The sequence below is a fragment of the Odocoileus virginianus genome, chromosome 9 (assembly GCF_023699985.2).
Source record: "Odocoileus virginianus isolate 20LAN1187 ecotype Illinois chromosome 9, Ovbor_1.2, whole genome shotgun sequence".
NCBI classification, from domain to species: Eukaryota; Metazoa; Chordata; class Mammalia; order Artiodactyla; family Cervidae; genus Odocoileus; species Odocoileus virginianus.
In genome coordinates, this window is record NC_069682.1 from 20,321,448 (window position 1) to 20,330,752 (window position 9,305).

The 9,305-nt window shown below is 41.7% G+C and overlaps 1 non-coding gene across 1 annotated transcript; it reads right to left on the reverse strand.

Moving 5' to 3' along the window:
* Positions 1-8,939: 8,939 nt before the first annotated feature.
* TRNAM-CAU (transfer RNA methionine (anticodon CAU)) lies at positions 8,940-9,012 on the reverse strand. Its single transcript has one exon. It is a non-coding gene; the product is annotated as a tRNA-Met (tRNA).
* Positions 9,013-9,305: the final 293 nt, after the last annotated feature.

Here is a 9,305-nt window from a genome sequence, read left to right on the forward strand (position 1 = left end):
GCAGCACTTTTTTTTGCTATTAGAACATGAAATAATGATATGTGTTAAAAGCTATAGTCTTAAAGAGTTGATGGGATTGGGGTATTTGAAGAATAAGATGCAAAAGTAAATTGGTTTCATTCTGGGAGACAATAAGCACCATGATTAAAAGGGAGGCTTAGAAATCACAGATTGGGTTTAAATTTCAGTGTTGACACTTACTAGCTCTAAGAATATGCAAAAGTTGCTTAATCTCTCTAAGTCTCCATTTCGCAACATGACATTGGACTAAGGGACTAACAATATTTACCCCACAGGGTTTTGTGAGGTTGAAATGCTATTGTATGATTTGCTTAACTGTGCCTGGCACCTGGTAAATGCTCAGAACATCAGCTACATTCTATTCCTCTTACTTTTTCAAAAAGAAAAGAGGCAAGAAGCATAGGCACAGTATTAGATCCTTATTTTGAATGAATTAGGCAAACAACTCATTACAATCATGTAAGAGAAAGAATCAATAAATAGCCTGCGATTCAGAGTTGAATCAACAGGCTAAGCAGATTCTCATACTTATAAATCATAAGCAAAGCTTCAACAGGTGACAGACAGATCATGGTGCTCCTACCTCACACTGTTTACAGTCGGAAAAAGTGCATGTTACATACGAAACCCAAATTCACCCTGTAGGAGGTCCACCATCACTCCATGAGAGCCCTCTCCGCTTCTGCAGCTACCAAGGTAGTCATCTTAGTCAAAGTGAGACATTTACCAAAAATACATGGTTTTTCTTTTAAGGAAGAAATTACAAAGTGCTCTAAGATATAGTCTGGGGCTTCCCTGATGGCTCAGTGGTAAAGAATCCACCTGCAAATACAGGTGACATGAGTTCAGTCCTTGGTCAGGGAAGATCCCACATGCCAGGGAGCAACTAAGTCCATGCACCACAACTGTTAAGCCTGCGCTCTAGAACCTGGGAGCTGCAACTACCGAAGGCCACATGCCCTAGAGCCCATGCTCCACAACAAGAGAAGCCACTGCAATGAGAAGCCTGAGCACCGTGACCAGAGAGTAGCCCCACTCTTTGCAACTAGAGAAAAGCCCGTGCAGCAACAAAGACCCAGCAGAGCCAAAAATAAAATAAAGATATAGTCTGATTTTAGTAAGTATACATATGTTCATAGAAAAAGCACTGAAAGGATACATATCAAGTTGCTAACTGGATAGCGCGCTTGTGAAATTTTTGTGTTTTCTTTTCACTCTATTTTGTTCTTTTAAAAAAAATTTTTGTATTCACTGCTTTTAAATTTCTTAATAATTGAAATGAGTCACCTTTGCAAAACATTTTTTCTTAATCTTTTTCTTTTATAAAAGAAAAAGAAGTGATCTGTTTTCAATAGGGTTTAGGAGAGATTCTCTGTAGCCAATGTCCCAGAGGTTATTTTTGTGAATTTAAACACACATAGGAGAAATTGCATTTCTTATGAAGTCTTTTCAAAAGAGTCCCCAAAAGGCTTTGTAGGACTGACACACAGTGGTGATACATTCATACTAACTAATGAAAAGTCCACTCTAGCAATTCACAGGAAACAGGACTTTCTAAGCAGGCATAAGTGAACCCAGTGTAGAAGAGACAAGATAATCAGCTTACACAAACACAGCTTGTGATAACTGTTTTCTTTTGCAATGAAGAACTGTCCTTATAAAATTACAGAGCAATGCAAAGCAACATTAATACCTGTCATCCAGCATGTCTTAGCAAACAGACAAACAGCAGTAGTGGAAACCAAGAAATGAGCTTCTTTTCTAATCTTGTCTGTGTTAGTTCATGTGTGGGCTAAGCTGCTATAACAAAGAGACTCTAAAATGATGAGTCAAACAGTGAGAACTAGATTGTATAGCCCCACCTGCTGCAAAAAAGGCTGGTGCCCATCATCTCTACCTGCTAAAAATTCAAGAAGAGGGGGGTACACAACAAAAAGAAAAGGGGTACTTGTTGCTGTTGTTCAGTTGTTAAGTCATGTCCGACTCTTTGCAACCTTATGGACTGCAGCACGCCAGGCTTCCCTGTCCTTCACTAGCTCCTGGAGTTTGCTCAAACTCATGTCCACTGAGTTGGTGATGCCATCCAACCATCTCATCCTCTGTCACTCGTCCGGTTCTCCCCCTGCCCTCAATCTTTCCCAGCATCAGGATCTTTTCCAATGAGTCAGCTCTTTAAAATATTGGAGCTTCAGCTTCAGCATCAGTCCTTCCAATGAATATTCAGGGTTGGTTTCCTTTAGGATTGACTGGTTTGATCTGCTTGCTGTCCAAGGAACTCTCAAGAATCTTCTCCAGCACCACGGTTCAAAAGCATCAATTCTTCAGCACTCAGCCTTCTTTAGGATTCAGTTCTCACGTCTGTACAAGACTACTGGAAAAACCATAGCTTTGACTATTGGAGACTAGCAAATAGCTGCAATTTCTGCTGCAAGGAGTAATTTTTAATGGCATATTTCTATCTTGAAATTTTGCATTCTTTTCTGTCCACCCACTTTCAGAATAAAACTGATAAATATTTCAGGTGCAGCCGCCAAGCAGCGCTGGCAGCCTCAGGCACCATTTCCTCACTGGGAGAGTCAGGGAACAGACTTTCCCCTCAAGCCTCTCGAGGGAGGGACTCTCTGCCAGCACCTCGATCTCAGCCCAGGGATACTGATTGCAGACTTCTGGCCTCCAGAACTGTGACAGAATACATTCCTGTTGTTTTGAGCCACCTCAGTAACTTTACAGCAGGAAATTAATACAGTGACTTTATCTTTGACTTCAGTCTTGGAAGTTTTTTCATAGCCACAGCCCTTGGCCATAATGTTCCAACCTGATTCTAGGATTACCCAGACACTGGAGTCAGCAACTTGAATTTAGGGGAGTATTTATCTAAGAAAAATAAATCTCTAACTCTCTAGGCAAAAGGAATGGTTATAATTGATATCCAGAGTTTCATAAAAGTCAGAATAAACCCAGGTGCCCTAGTTGGGGAATCTGAGGTTGGAAAGAGGGAAGAAAATTCCCCAAGTTCATTTTCACTCATTAACTCATTCTGTAAATATTCACTGGACACCTGCCATGGGCCAGGCACTGTGCTCTGAACTGGGAAAACAATGATGTATGAGATAAAGTTCCTCGAGGGATGCCATCTAGTTCAGCTTTCAGTGAAAAAGAGAGAAAAAAAGAAAGAAAGAAAGGCTAAGATGGAGTAAATAAATTTGAGAAGCCCACTTTATGAAAAGATGCAGAAAAACACACAAAATGCTTTGTTACACCTCTCCAAACATTTTAACATCATAACATTTGTTCATTTTGTCTAATGTTTTATGAAAAAAGAAAACCCGCCTGAATGTGGAAATTAATCCAGGAGAAGGTCAGCATATCACCTGACACAGAAGAGGCCCCCAGGGCAGACACAGAAATGAAACATCCCCAAACACAAGGTATTATGAGGGAACATGAACACGAAGACAGAGCAGATGCATTTGCTTCTATTACCCTATGTTTCGCAAAGGATCTCAAGGTCCTATAAAAGATAAAAGCATGTATAGAGTTTCTTAATTTCTAAAGCTGAACTCTCTTTAGCAGCTGAATCAAATGAATGAAAAACTAAATCATCACATTCACCAATCTACATAAAACCATTTTCCTCTATTGAAAGCTTACCGTCATACAAATTTTACTCTAGGTTTAAAAAAATCGGAAGCTGACACAATTATCTTCCTACATGGAGGGCAGAATAGTCATAATCATCTAGGGGGCAAACCTAAATTACCCAAAGGATTCGGCTACATAATCAAATTATCCAGTTCAAAGGGCAAGCTATATAATTCAAGACCATCAAGGAAAAGAAAAGCTCCGCTGTATTGCCTATAAGTTTCCATGGCTTCATATTTTCCTGTGAAATTGCCTTGATTCTTCATTTTATTTTGCATCTTTAGACACAATCAGTGAGAATTTTTTTCATTGGAGAGTGGTAAAGTGACAAGCAATCCTGCTAAAGAAATCTAATATCACACATCCTGACAAATCTCTTTGGACTTTCCTCACTTCATTCAGAGATTCAGAAGTGTCTGACAGACTGGTAGGCCAGCCGGCCGGCCGGCAAGAATCATTTGCCTGAGGGCCTGAATAGCTTCCTGGGAAATTCTACCACCCAAGGGAAGCGCACAAAGGTCAGTCGTAAGCTTGGCCCAGGAAAAAAGCCTCCCTGGTCCCAGAGGAAGGGTGATTCTGAGTGCAGCGCTGGTCTGTGAATTAGATTTGTCCAGCAGCCCAGCCCTCACAGTCTCAGAATCCCAGAGAGGTACAGAAAGAAAGCTAAAAAAAAAAAAAAAAAAGCCACAGCAGCATTTTTAGCTAGAATTTGCTGATCAACTGTAACATCACTAAAAAGGAGTAGCCAGATATTAATATTATGCTCCTAATGAGAGGCATTCAGAACTGTTCTGCACTATCTATAAAGTATTCTCGCCCCTCAAAATAATAACAATAACTGAAGCAGAATCAAATCAAGCCTCTGGACCTCATTATGACCAATTTCCAGGAAACTCAGGGAACAGAGGAGAATTTTGAACTGCACCCTGATGGTACAAGCGGCCAAATCCAATATGTGGAAAATTCCATGGGAAAAATGAGCAGTTTCCTTCAACAAATACATAGTTTTTGAAAGGAGTAAGTGAGAACTATTGTTGATGGCTCGAGAGACTCAAGTTGTTGTTGTTCAGTCCCTCAGTCGCGTCTGACTCATTGTGACCCCGTGGACTGCAGCATACTAGGCTTCCCTGTCTGTACCAACTCCCAGAGCTTGCTCAAACTCATGTCTGTCAAGTCAGTGATGCCATCCAACCATCTCATCCTCTATGGCCCCTTCTCCTCTCGCCTTCTATCTTTCCCAGCATCAGGGTCTTTTCTAATGAGTCAGTTCTTCGTATCAGGTGGCCAAAGTATTGGAGCTTCAGCTACAGCATCAGTCCTTCCAATGAATATTCAGGGCTGATTTCCTTTAGGATTGACAGGTTTGATCTCCTTGCAGTCCAAGGGACTCTCAAGAGTCTTCTCCAACACCACAGTTCAAAAGCATCATTCTTCCACACTCGGCCTTCTTATGGTCCAACTCTCGCATCTACACATGACTACTGGAAAAACCACAGCTTTGGCTAGACAGACTTTTGTCGGCCAAGTAATTCTCTGCTTTTTAATATGCTGCCTAGATTTATCATAGTTTTTCTTCCAAGGAGCAAGCGTCTTTTAATTTCATGGCTGCAGCCACCATGTGTAGTGATTTTGGAGCCCAAGAAAATAAAGTGTCTCACTGTTTCCATTGTGTCTCCATCTATTTGCCATGAAATGATGGGACCAGATGCCATGACCTTCGCTTTCTGAATGTTGAGTTTTAAGCTAGGTTTTTCACTCTCCTCTTTCACGTTCATCAAGAAGCTCTTTAGTTCCTCTTCCCTTTCTACCATATGGGTGGTGTCATCTGCATATCTGGGGTTATTGGTATTTCTCCTGGCAGTCTTGGTTCCAGCTTGTGTTTCATCCAGAGAGTAAAGTGAAGTGAAGTGAAAGTTGCTCAGTTGTGTCTGACTCTTTGAGACCCCATGGTCTATACAGTTCATGGAATTCTCCAGGCCAGAATACTGGAGTGGGAAACCTTTCCCTTCTCCAGGAGATCTTCCCAATCCAGGAATAAACCCAGGTCTCCCGCATTGCACGCAGATTCTTTACCAGCTGAGCCACTCAAGAGACACAACCAAACATACGTGCGGACCTTCTTTAGATCCTGTTTCAAACAAACCATCAATACAAAGACGTTCTTGAGACACTTGGAGAAAACTGAACATGGACTGAAAATACATAGAGAGTATATAAGGAATATATCTATTATTAAATACTTATTATTTTTTATCTTTTAAATATGATAATGGTGTGCTCATATTAGGGAAAGAGGTCCTTCCCTTTTAAAGATAATAATGAAGCACTTAAGGGTAGCTCAGCTGTTAAAGAATCTGCCTGCGATGTGAGAGACCTGGGTTTGATCCCTGGGTTGGGAAGTTCTCCTGGAGAAGGGAGAGGCTGCCCACTCCAGTATTCTAGCCTGGAGAATTCCATGGACTTTATAGTCCATAGGGTCAAAAAGAATCGGACACGACTGAGCGACTTTCACTTGTACTAAGGGTAAAATAATTTAATGTCTGGGATTTGCTTTAAAATATCCCATTGGTGGTGGTACACTTTCTTAGTGGTGCGGTGGAGCAGAATCTATCTGCTGGTGTAGGGAACATGGGTTCAATCCCTGATCCAGGAAGATTCCACACACCATGGAGCAACTAAGCCCATGCACCACAACTACTAAGCTCTCTCCTAAGGTACTTTTCTGAACTGCCTTCCATGCCCAACTCAAATCCTGCATGCAGGCATGCTCAGTCATGTCCAACTCTTTTGCAATCCCATGGACTATATATAGCCTGCCAGCCTCCTCTGTCCATGGAATTACCCAGGCAAGAATACTGGAGTGGGTTGCCATTTCCTCCTCTAGGGGATCTTACCAAATCAGGGATAGAACCCACATCTCTTGGGTCTCCTGCATTGGCAGGTGGTTTCTCTACCTGGGAAGCTGTGCATCCTTCTTTAAAACTTTAGATAGTCCCTAGATACCATGAGCCTCTCCCCCTTCTCTGGACTCTCCTAGCACACATCTGTTGACATTTGTCATAGCTCAGTTTGTTTCATTGGTTAATTTCTTAGTGTTTTGCATCCTTAGTGGGATTTAAGGCTCTCATATAGCAGGACACACAATGGGTTTTTCAATTCTCTCTTTTTTGTTGTTGTTGATTCTTTTTTTTAATTGGAGTATAATTGCTTTATAGGGCTCCCCTGGTGGTTCAGATAGTAAAGAATCTGCCTGCAATGCAGGAGACACAGGAGATACAGGTTCGATTCCTAGGTTGGGAAGATCCCCTGGAGAAGGAAATGGCAATCCACTCCAGTATCCTCGCCTAGAGAATTCCATGGACAGAGGAGCCTGGTGGGCTACAGTCCATGGGTCACAAAGAATCAGACATGACTGAATGACTAACACACTAATGCACACAATTGCTTCACAATGTTGTGTAAGTTTTTGCAACACAACAAAGTGAACTAGTTATGGGTTTACATTTATCTCCTCCCTTTTAGACCTCCCTCACAGCCCACCCCATCCTACCCATCTAGGTCATCACAGAACACCGGGCTGAGCTCCCTGTGCTATAAAGCAGCTTCCCATTAGCTATCTATTTTATGCATAGCTATCTATTTTATGCATTTTATGTCAATGCTACTCTCTCAATTTTTTTTGTTTTGTTTTGTGTGTGTGTGTGTTTCGGTTGGCTACTCCTTTTTTTTTTTTTTTTTTTTTTGCTTCATTGCATGACTTGCAGAATCTTAGTTCCCTGATCAGTGAAACCGCCAAATCCTAACCACTGGACAACCAGGGACTTCCCAGTTTATTATTCTCTTGATGGAACAACTTCACCCCAGAATCTTTCCTAAATAATCTTGAGTAACTAGTATATCATGGAGATGTCTCTTTAAAAGCCCTGACCTAACATATAACACGTTGAAACAAGAATCTGGAAACCTGAGCTAGTCCTTGCATTAGTCAGAGGTGCAAGTGACAGAAAATTTGGAATGTACTGATTCAAATTACTGGAAAGTTGAGGTGTAAATTCAGAGACCTAATGGGATTTTCACTTCCCTCTCCCCCTCTCCTTTTTCCATCTCTAAGCTCTGCTATTTGTAACAGACTCAGTTATTTTCAGCCAAGCTTAGAAAGCCTGAAAGAGAAGGTAATTTTTTTCCTGCAACATGCCTATAGATAACCTAAATGAAAGATTCTGATTGGTCCAGATTTCAATTCAGTGTCCATCCTGCAGCCATTCACAGTGGTTAGAGCAATGGGGCACTACAGTTGGCCAGATCTGGATCACATGTGGTCCCTGTGGCCAGTGGATAAGCAGACCCATGAGAACTTAATGAACTTAGCTCTTAATGTCAGTCCCCTGGGTGACTGACAGTTCCCCAGGGGAAGGTTACCAAAAGAATGGGGGGAAGGAATGCTGAGAAGAATCCTTCCATTCCCACTCTCACCTCCAAAAATGACCTCAACCACAGCCCTAGTTCTCAGCTGACAAATGGTCCTTGGCCAGTTGTTTAATAATAATTTAATAATTGTCACATTTTGTTGCATTCTTACTATGTATCAGATAATATGTCAGAACTTTGTGATATAAGTATGTGTACATTTATAAAGGAATATAATGTTTATGCATTTATCTCTAACCCTGTGGACAAGGCTAATGTTATTAGGCTCATTTCACAGTTGAAAAAACAAAGATTTAAATAGTCCAGAGAACCTGTGTCTTAGTTCAAAGGCTGTTATAACAAAGTACCACAGACTGGGTGGGGTGGGGGTTGGAGGTTTATAAATAACAGATATTTATTTCTGAGGGCTTCCCTTGTGGCTCAGCTGGTAAAGAATTTGCCTGCAATGTGGGAGACCTGGATTCGATCCCTGGGGTGGGAAGATCCCCTGGAGAAGAAAAAGGCTACCCACTCCAGTATTCTGGCCTGGAGAATTCCATGGACTGTATAGTCCATGGGGTCACAAAGAGTTGGACACAACTGAGCGACTTTCACTTTCTTATTTCTCAAATTCTGGAGCCTGGAAATCCAAGATCAAAGGGGCAGCATGGTGAAGTCCTGGTGACAGCCCTTTTCCAGTTGCAGAATACTGCTTCCTGGGTGTATCTTCATAAAAGCAGAAAGAGAGCGAACTCTCTCTTGACTCTTTTGTATTTTTTTGGCTTCACTAGGTCTTCATTGTAGCATGTGGGATCTTCAGTCTTCATTGCAGCATACAGGATTTTTTAGTTGCAGCATGTGGGATCTATTTCCCTGACCAGGGCTCGAACCGGGGCCCTCTGCATTATGAGTGCAGAGTCTTAGCCACTGGACCACCAGGGAAGTCCCTCTCTTGACTCTTAAAAGGCACTAATCCTGTTCCGAGGGCTCCACTCTCACAACCTCATCTAATCCTAACCACCTCCCAAAGGCCCCCCTTCCTAACACCATTGCTTTGGGAGGCAGTATATCATGTTGCAATATGTGAATTTTGAGGGGATACATTCAATCCATAACAAACTGCTCAATGCCACCTACAAGCTTTACAATTGCATGTTTGTGCTTTGATTTCTCTGTGGAGGTTCTTAACATCTCTCAGCCTCACAGAGATGTTTTAAACGTAAAAAAGAAGTATG